General features: G+C 47.8%; 1 pseudogene; it reads left to right on the forward strand.

The window, feature by feature from the left end:
• Positions 1 to 1,445: 1,445 nt before the first annotated feature.
• Positions 1,446 to 1,997, forward strand: LOC130478147 (ferritin light chain, oocyte isoform-like; annotated as a pseudogene).
• The last annotated feature ends 8,467 nt before the right edge of the window (positions 1,998 to 10,464 follow it).

The raw sequence follows: 10,464 nt of genomic DNA on the forward strand, positions 1-10,464 counted from the left end.
AAGGCTGTAATAGGCAGATGGGTTGGGGGACCCAATCCGAGCCCCATAACTTGGGACCCCCTGCCCCAATCATCACCAAACTTGGAGGTTCTTGCAAGAAGGGTCACCTCAAGCTACGCTGAAAGTTTGGGGCCTCTACCTCCAAAAATGCCCCCCTCCCGGAGCCACAGAAAGGTGCGAATGTGTTTTAATGCCTTTATTCCTGTGGGTGATTGGGGGGGACCCCTTCCAGGCCCCATATCTTGGGGGGCCCTGACCCAATCTTCACAAAACTTGGGGGTTCTTGCAAGAAGGGTCCCCTCAAGCTACGCTTAAATTTTGGGACATCTACCTCCAAACATGCTCCCCCAGAACTGCGGAAAGGCTCAAATGTGTTTTTAATGCCTTTGTTCCTTTGGGCGATTTTGGGGGGGATCCCTTCCGGGCCCCATATCTCGGGACCCCCTGACCTAATTGTCACCAAACTTGGGGGTTCTTGCAAGAAGGGTCCCCTCAAGCTACATTGAAATTGTGGGACGTCTACCTCCAAAAATGCCCCCCCAGAGCCACGGAAAGGTGCAAATGTGGTTTTAATGCCTTTATCGTTATGCTGCTGATTGGGAGCCCCCGAATTTGCTGAATTTATTCGCCCCAAACTCACCGAATTCAGCTTGTTGTTTTCCCACCTTTTTTGAATTTGGTTCCATCCGAACTAGAAACTGCCAAATCAGGGAAAATTCGGCTGTTTTTCTTGCCGGATGGAACCGAATAGACAGCCCTACACACACATTCGCCTTTGCTCAGAGGTATGGCTCTATGCTTTCTCCCCTTTTCCTTTCTTTTTTGACTGGTTTTGTTAGGGCCCCATAGTTGGGGACTTTTTGAGATGGGGATTGTTTAATCGGAATAAGCTTTTTTCTGACCAACCTTTCAGTGGGTTGATGGATCAAGCATAAGGGTTTTTTAAAAGACAGGGCTTACCAAATCCTGTCCGGAGGGATATACCCTCCAACTAAAAAGAGCTGGCTTCAACAGCTGCTGACACCTCCAGGGTTCTGAAGGAGATTTCTTCATCCATGTGGATGAGCAATCGCCTTCAGACAGCCCCCGTGGTTGAGACTTTGGCTGGCTCTGATCTCATCCCCCCCAGTGAAAATCTGCTTTCCAAAAGAAGGTCGCCCTGAGTAGAGGCTTTGTTTCCCCACACCGTGACCATCTCTTGAAATCAGATTTTTGATGATCATAATAAAGGACTGTTCACAGGATGTCATTTGCCACCAAAAGAAATGTTTTCCGTGCCTTATTTCTCTTGCATTTAAGCCTTTTCCCTCCTTTTGGAAGCTAATTTGCATGGACATCATCCTGTCTGCTCTTGCTTCAACAGTGCTTGAAAGGAGCAGGGTCACGGCCACCCCCCACCTTCCGCTTCTCCGCCAGTCCAGCTCGCCAGTCCAGCCTCCATCCGCGCCATGAGCTCCCAGGTCTGCCAGAACTACCACGCCGAGAGCGAAGCCGGCGTCAACCACCTAGTCAACCAGCTCCTCCATGCCAACTACACCTACTTGTCCTTGTGTTATTATTTCACCCGATGTGGCGCGGTCCAAGTTTGTGTCCTTTTTCCAGCCCGTGTCTGAGGAGAAACACGAACAAGCTGAGAAACTACTGACCTTCCAAAACCGTCGTGGAGGGAGAGCCGTTCTGCTGGATGTCAAAAAACCAGAACAGGATGAATGGGGGAATGGAGCCTCTGCCATGGCCTTTGCACTTCAGCTGGAGAAGAGCATGAACCAGGCCCTTCTGGATTTGCACAAGCTTGCTTCTCGCCATGTGGATCCTCACTTGTGTGGATCCTCCATGTGGATCCTCACTTCCTGGAGACTCACTACCTCGACAAGGAGGTGAAGCTGATCAAGAAGCTGGGAGATCACGTGACCAACCTGAAGCGTGTGCGCGCCAGCAAGGACAGCCTGGGCGAGTACCTCTTCGATTGCCCCACCTTGGGCGAGTCCAGCGACTGAGCGGCGGTGCGCTGGCTCCCCCCAGAGTCCTCCAGCTTACTTGTCCAGCTGTGTTGGTCTGATTTGTTGTGCATCCATGTTTTAAAAAAACAAAATAAAGCTGGCTGTTCAATAAATGAGGCATGCCTCTGAACCCTGCACATCAAGGGGCAGACTGCGTAACTGGCATTAAATAAAACTTGGCATTAAGCATGGACATCATGAAAAGCAGCCCAGAAACGAAGGCAGCCCCCAGACTTTGAGGTGCAATTAGTTTTTCCATTAGTCTTCGGCAAAGCTGAACTTTTGAACGTGAAAACCGATGGACACCTCGGCTCGCAAATGCCTGGAGGATGGGGGCAACCCCTTTGTGGGCCCATAAAATTGGACCCCCTGTCCCAAAGTTCACCAAACTTTTGTGACCATCTAAGGAGAGTCCCTTGCAACCATGCTGCAAATTTGGGGCTCTTATCTCAAAAAATGCTCCCCAGGAGCTTTGAAAAAATCCCCATAGACTATAATCGATCCGAATTTTTCAGGAAACCTGAAAATAAAGCCTAATACTGAAATTTATTGGTATGGATATTCGACCTATTCCGGGTTTACTGAAAAACCTTCACCAAATCTGGCAGTTCTTCTGAGGAGAGTCACCAGCAGCTGCCTTGCAAATTTGGTGCCTCTATCTTAAAAACCAGCCCCCCCCCAGAGCCATTGGAGCAAAACATTTTTCAAGCCCCCCTCCCCACTGAAGTCAATAGTAGGAACTTTTTCCCACAGATGCTCGGGTGTGACATTGGCCCATTAAAGTCTATGGGAAATATTTGCAGGACTCAGGAGCTGGTGTTTTCTAAGGTAGAGGCACCAAATTTGCAGCATAGCTCCAGGTGACTCTCCTTAGAAGAACCCCCAAGCTTCATGAAATTTGGGTAAGAGGGTCCACTTTTATGGGGCCCCAAATGCAGTGCCCCCATCTTCCATTGGAAACAATTTAAAACTCCATTGGATGGATGAGGGCACCCTCTTTAGGAGCCCATAAAATTGGACTCCCTAAGCCAAACTTTACCAAACATGGTGGTACTTCTCAGGAGAGTCACCTGCAGCTATGCTGCACATTTGGTGCATCTGTTTTCAAAAACAGCCCCCAGAGCCCCCCAAAATTCCCCATAGACTTTAATGTAGCCAACATTTTTCGGATATTTGAAAAAAAGCCGGAAAACCCATTTACCAGTATGGGTATTCAGCTTTTCTGAAAACGTTCAGGTTCAATAAACCCAAATCCAAAAAATACCGGGCAGAAATGATGCACACCCCTACTAACCACTACACTACATTGGCTCTTTCAATCAGAAAGTTCTATTTATTCTTTTTCACATTTGTGATGGCTGTTTGACACATGGAAGTAATCCCTTGATGGTGCAGTTATGATATGATGACAAACGCATCTGAGAGATCTTACACAGAGTCCCATATATTAAACATAACTCACTTCCAAGGAAGTGTGGTTATTATCACAGCTTCAGTAATTTTTTCAGGGTAATCCTATGCAGAGGTACTCCAGTCTAAACATAGGATTGTACTCTTAAAGCTGCAGTGTCCTTTACATAGGAGAGTGATGACATTAAACTCTGAGACTAACCCCACTGCAACCAGCTTCCAAACAATGTTCCCCAAGGAAAATTAGATGTAGCTATGGGAAGACTTCTTCAGCCCTTAGGCAATTCTGGCAGTAAGGTGTACCTGTCAGTGTCTTCCTCTCAATCCAGCTGATTATGAGTTTGTCAACGTACTACTCTGAATGTTTATGCTGTTTCAAGTCATTATGCTCTGCTGCTGCTCAGTGTTGGCTAGATCATTATGAATGAGCTGTACACCCTGAATCATTTGACCTTGTTATTCCTGCATGGCTCCTGAGTTTATTGTTCAAGAGAGACAACTATGTTTCAACACATTCTTGTGCCTTCACCTTAATATTGCGTCAGGAAATACTTGCGGCTGTGAAGCACTTTCTGCTATTATTCTTTATTTTGGGGAGTTTGTACTTAAGCATTTGACTAGTTTTCAAAGATGTTTCTCACTAATTTTCAAGCACATATTTTATAATTATTGGTGTATTTTTGTCCTATGATAATAGCATGGAAGAAATAATTATAATGTAGCAATCATGACTCCTTTCTGTATAATATTACTGCTTCAGCTAACTGACTATTACTTGTTAGGTGAGTGTTTCTCACATGATTCTAATTGTTGGTTGAGAGTAGGGTTGCCAGGTCTCTCTTCGCCATTGGCAGGAGGATTTTGGGGGCGGAGCCTGAGGAGGGTGGGGTTTGGAAAGAGGAGGGACTTCAATGCCATAGAGTCCAATGGCCAAAGCGGCCATTTTCTCCAGGGGAACTGATCTCTATTGGCTGGAGATCACTTGTAATAGTGGGAGGTCTCCAGCTAGTACCTAGAGGTGGCCAACCCTAGTTGAGAGTGCTGAGTGGCTTTGAGCAGCAGACTGACTGCTGTGAATTAGCTGAAGCGACCTGGAATGCAGGGTTTCTTTGGGGATCGGAAATGTATTGAATTTGCTGCACTGCAGGAATACTGTCTTGCCCTCCCCCTCCGGGCTCTACTCATATATTGTGCAGGCGTAGACCAAGGGCCGGCCGGTGCCCGCTGTCCTCAGACGTGCGGGAGGTATCTAGCCCCTTTCAGAGCAGGTGATGAAGGTTATTCTGTCTACCGAGGTCGGAAGTCGGAGGCGTCGTCAAAGCAGGCAGGAGTCAACGGCCGGAGAGATTAATCATGAGTGGTAGCTGGAACACAGAGAAACTGCATGGTTGCTTCTGCAAAGTGAAAGCACGCCTGCACTGCCTTTATCAGTCAGTGCACTTCCAGGCTAGGCTTCATCCTGAAATGACTCAGCACCAGTTCTCTGTCTGCTTAGCCTCTCCAAGCGAGCACTTCTCCTTCTACCTTGCAGAACCACACGCTGCCGAGTCCTGATATGCCTATCAGGTTCAGGTGAGCTTGGAGGGCTGCCATTCTCAGCTTCCACTGCAGGGGTTGGGGGAAGAGTAGCTTCTGTCTGCCCTTGTTCCATCTCCCTGCCTAGCTGCGGTTCCTGCTGAGTTGTTTCAGGGTCCTGTTCTACTGGCTGCAATGGAGGTACTGAGGGCCCAGAGGCAACCTGTTCCTCCACTTCAGCTTCCTCTGAGTCCTCAGCTCCCAAGGCAGGGCCCATGACATATATTTGTAAAACAAGCAAATATTACAGAAAGGTCATCAGGCTCTATTGCCCCCTCCTCCAAAGGGAACCAATCCAGCCAATTGCTGTCACTGGAACTTCTCGATGCTCAGAAAAGTAACAACATTAACACACTTATTTTCACTGTAAACTATTATAACACAAATGTGCAATGTCAAGACCTGATGTGTTTCCTGATGCGTGTAATGGCCTCTAAATAAGTAATTCAATTAATACATTCTACAGCATTGCAGATCACTGACTATTCTGCAGAATCTCATTATCCATGCCTCAGTTATTGTCTGAACTGAACGTGCATCACCTATGTCAGATATGGCAGTTTTAACTCTATGAAAACCATATTCCCATTTATCTAAACATCCATTTTGGTCAAAGTTTTCCTGTATCAAACCATGTTCCATTCATTAGATCTAAAATATCATAGCAATTGTTTTCATAATTCTTTGCTTTCTTTTTGTGCAGGGATGGGGAACCTCAGGCCCGGGGGCCAGATCCGGCCCTCGAGACCATTTTCCCTGGCCCTTGAGCCGATTCTGGGAGCTCCAGGGCCTGCCCTGCCACTCGAGCTCTCCCTATTTAGGCTCTCCCCTCGGCACTTCGGGCGTTGCTGGCAGGCAGGCACGTGTGTAAAATTGATGCTGATTGGGTAATTGTTGGGCCGTTTCTCCCAACTCTCCCCAGTTCCTGCTCCTGGAGAGACACACAACTTCCACCCAAAACGTGCGCCTGGCCGGAAGCCCCCCTCCCCTTTCTCTCCCTGGCTGTTTCCAGGTGAGTGGGTGGCATGCCATGCCCTCTCTTGAAACTGCTCTCTAGCTTGAAACTGCTTGGGCGCCTGGAGCTTGTGTCACCATCTCCCCCTCACCTGCCTACCGGTGGCCGCACCCTCCGCCGGCTCAGGGGGCCCTCCCCTGCTCTCCCCCGGGCCGAGGCCAACAAGAAAAGCGGGATGTCCAGCTATTCCGGCCCTGAACCTTCCTCCCCCCCCAGCTTGCCTGTGACCCGTGTGGTGGGGCGATCCCTTGCAGCTTGAAGCTGCTTGAGCGCCCGGAGCTCGTTCCACCATCTCCCCCTCACCTGGCTACCGTTGTCTTCTCCCTCCCCTTGCTCACCCCTGTAGTTGTGTGTGTGGAAATGGGGCATTCCCCCGATTGTCGGGCCACTAGCATGGCCTGATGAGTGCATGTGTGAAAGTATGGAAGGGGGAGGGGAGCCGAAAAGCTTCCCCCAATCGTATGTGTGTGGAGTGGGGGGGGGAGCCGAGAAGGTTTCCCCGCCGGGCCGCTAGAGCGGCCCGCTTAGTGCGTATATGAAAGTGGGGAGGGGGGAAGCTGAGAGAAGGCTTCCCCAATCATGTGTGTGTGTGTGTGTGTGTATTTGAAAGTGGGGAAGGGGTGGGAAGCGTGTGTGAGTGCGTGTGTGAAAGTGGAGAGGTGGGAGAAGCTGAGAAGGCTTCCCCCAATGGCATGTTTGTGTGTGAAAGTGGGGAGGGGGGAAGCATGTGTGAGTGCATGTGTGAAAATGGGGAGGGGAGAGAAGTCAGGAAAGCTTCTCCCAATCGTGTGAGTTCATGTGTGTGTGTGTGAAGCCTCCCTCCCTTTCCTTCCTTCCCTCTCTCCCTCCTCTGCATAGCCTCTCCTAGGGTTCATAGAATCATAGAGTTGGAAGGGATCACCAGGGTCATCTAGTCCAACTCCCTGCACAATGCAGGAAATTAACACACATCCTCCCCCCACATCCCCAGTGACCCCAACCCTCCCCCTGCCATGCGGGATCCCACAATCAAAGCACTCCCGACAGATGGCCATCCAGCCTCTGCTTAAAGACCTCCAAAGAAGGGGACTCCACCACCCTCCAGGTGGTGGCTGGAGACCTAGCAACCCTTAGCCTCCCCCCCCCAACCCGCCAGGAGATCTACACCTGGTATGGCCCCTGAATGATGTTATAAATGGGCAAATGGCCCTTGGCAGGAAAAAAGTTCCCCACCCCTGTTTTTGTGTGTGAAGGATATCAAAACACTGCTAATAGTGCATCTGAAGAATCTGAAGAATTTTCACTGAGTTCAGAAAAGGACTGAGAAGAAATGGACAATTTAAGTGAAAAAGATATCCAAATGCAAGTGGTTTTTACCCCCAAACTTCAAAAGAATATATGAAACTGCAGAACTATTACCTCCTGAGAGCCATTTTGATGTAGTTGTTAAAGTGTTGGACTAGGTGTCCTAAAGTGTGATTTTAAATCTTGGTTTTATGTTTTCTCTTTAATCTATTGTATGTATTTTACTAATATTGTAAGCTGCCTTGAGCTCTGTAAGGAAGAACAGTGGCTAATACATATTTTAAATAAATCAGTAGGTAAAATATGGGAGGTCCCTATGTTGAATCCCCACTTCACCATGGAAACTTACTGAGTGACCTCAGGCCAGTCACACACTCTCAGCCTAACCTACCTCACAGGGTTGTTGGGAGGATAAAATAGAGGACAGGAGAACTATATAATTTCCCTGTGTTCCCATTAGGGAGAAAGGTGGGGTATAAATAAAGTAAATGAAACAAAATAATACAATAAAATATTAATATCTAGCTTTGATATCATGGCAGATACCACGTTCAATCCTTTGAAATGTGGTGTTGGAGGAGAGTGTTACTGATACCGTGGACTGTCAAAAAAAACAACAACAACAGTGGGTTAGAGATCAAATCAAGCCTGAACTGACCCTAGAAGCTAAAATGACTAAACTGAGGCGGTCGTATTTTGGTCACATTATGAGAAGGCAAGAGTCACTAGAAAAGACAGTCATGCTAGGAAAAGTTGAGGGCAGCAGGAAAAGAGGAAGACCCAACAAGAGATGGATGGACTCAATAAAGGAAGCCACATCCCTCAATTTGCAAGATCTGAACAAGGCTGCCAAAGATAGGACATTTTGGAGGACATTGATTCATAGGGTCGCCATGAGTCGGAAGTGACTTGACGGCACTTAACACACACACACACCAGGTTCATGCATAAGATATGATGATGCTGTAGGCAACACACCGCCAAGAGGATACATCCAAATATAGAACTGAAGACAACATATATCTTGTTTTTAATTACAATTTCTACACTAGTTAACAGTGTTGTGATAAGGAAATGCAGGATAGGTTGTTTAACACACAAGAGACACTTGCCTCAGACAGGTCACTCTCTTTCCTAGGAATGAAGTCATAAACTCCATGGATTTCAGGCTGAGAGGAGGTTATTTTTCTTTATGGAAACAAATGGGCATTATGGAAGTGACCAATTGCCCACTTAGCAGGAGAATGCAAGACATCCTACTGAGATATCCTGAATTAGGGCAATAAAAACAAGGACAAGCACCTTGTTATGATTGGGGAAAGGTGCAGGGCAGCATGTGGGAACTGAAAACCAATTCCAGGATAGGTCAGGTGGGAGGGGAAACAATTGAAGGTTTAACACACTCTGTGAAAGGTGTGCCGGACAAGGAAAATAGGGAGAAATGGAGAAAAGTCTGCCTTTATTTCAAAGTTCCAGCTTTTCATGTGCCCATTCCTCAGAATGGAATGCCACAATAAAGCCAGCGTTTTGTACAACCTACTTAGCTTCTTGAAGACATGAAGCTGCCTTATACTGAATCAGACTCATGGTCCATCGAAGTCAATATTATCTACTCAGACCGGCAGAGGCTCTCCAGGGACTCAGGAGGAGGTCTTTCACATCACCTACGTGCCTAGTTGCTTTAACTGGAGATGCCGGGGATTGAACCTGGGACCTTCTGCATGCCAAGCAGATGCTCTACCACTGAGCCACAGCCCCTCCCTTCTTGGTTTTGTTTCTTTTGATATGAGTGTACTCCTAGGATATAGAGGTGTTTGGTAGTACATGATAATTTTCCTTCTAAATATCTTACCTAGTTCTTACCTAAGCACTGGTCATTTAGCCATGCAAAGACCCAGTAGCCCAAGTGGGTTATCATTCAGGGGAAAGGGTGAGTGTGAATAGCAGCTACGGCTCACATGCAGGACACTGCTCGTTCACAGTCCAGGACAACACTCACCTCACCTGGCTCCATTCGGGACAAGATTTACCTTGCCTGGGTGGGACAAGACTCTTCTTGCCTCAGGTGGGCCAGCCACACATGGGACAAGATCCTCCTTGCCTCAGTTGGGCCAGCATGGCACAGGACAAGACTCGTTTTTCCCAGGCCAGCCCTGTGCAGGACAAGACTTGCCTTTCCTGGCCCTATGCAGGATGAAACTCACTCATCTTTGGTCCTGCTGGCCACACAGTAGTCCTCAGCACTGGCCATACCAAGAGGTTTACAGCTATAGTGGGGGCGGCAGCCCTTTTCCTGGGAGCCCTGGCGCTCAATGGGACAAGGCAAGAGCAGCCCTTCTTTTTGGGACAGGAAAAGAGGGTCTGCAAAGGGAGAGGCAGAAGTTGGAGGATTAAAAAAAACCAATGTAAATGAGCAAGAAGGGGCTTTGTCCATTTTCTCATGACCTTTTTACACCTGGACTCCACCTTGTCTCCAAGAGGCAGCATGAGTACATTGTGCTGAAATCAGAAAGAAGGAACCCCCAAAACTAACAAGGTAATGAATGATCTCTAAATGTTTGCAACTCCATAATTAAATGGCCTATCCTTATGTTACCATTGTTAGGGATATGTAAGGTTCAGCGTCTTTATATCACTTTTCCTTGGACCCCTGCTCAGTCTGTTGAGTTTGTGGAGGATGCATGTGCCTTTTATTTTTTTAATAAATTTCCTTTCATTTTTATCGAGGCTAGTCAGGTCTCTGTAACCCATATTAAAGCCCCTTGTTTGATCCACACAAGCCCAAAAAGGGAACAGGGGAGAGTTAACCCTACTCCCTTAGAGCATCCAACTAGGCAAGTTGGGCTAGTCACAGTTCTCTTAGAGCACTCTCAGCTCCACCTATTTCACAGGGTGTCTGTTGTGGGAAGGGGAAGGGAAGGGGATAGTATTTTATGCTCAGTAACTGGACAGAGAAGTGGAGGGAAACACAATGGCTGAACGGAGCCTTCCAAAGGGCAAGGCAGCAGAGGGAACAGAAGTTCAAGTCCATGGGCTGAGAATTCTGTTGAACGATAGAACTGCTGGTGGCAGCGATACTGAAAGAAATGGTGGTGGTGGTGGTGGCGGCTGGGCAGGGCAGGAGACCCAGGAAGGCCACATAACTTCCTCACTCCTACATGGACAGAAACAAATTCCTGA

This window comes from Euleptes europaea, chromosome 5, assembly GCF_029931775.1.
Source record: "Euleptes europaea isolate rEulEur1 chromosome 5, rEulEur1.hap1, whole genome shotgun sequence".
In the NCBI taxonomy this organism is placed as follows: domain Eukaryota; kingdom Metazoa; phylum Chordata; class Lepidosauria; order Squamata; family Sphaerodactylidae; genus Euleptes; species Euleptes europaea.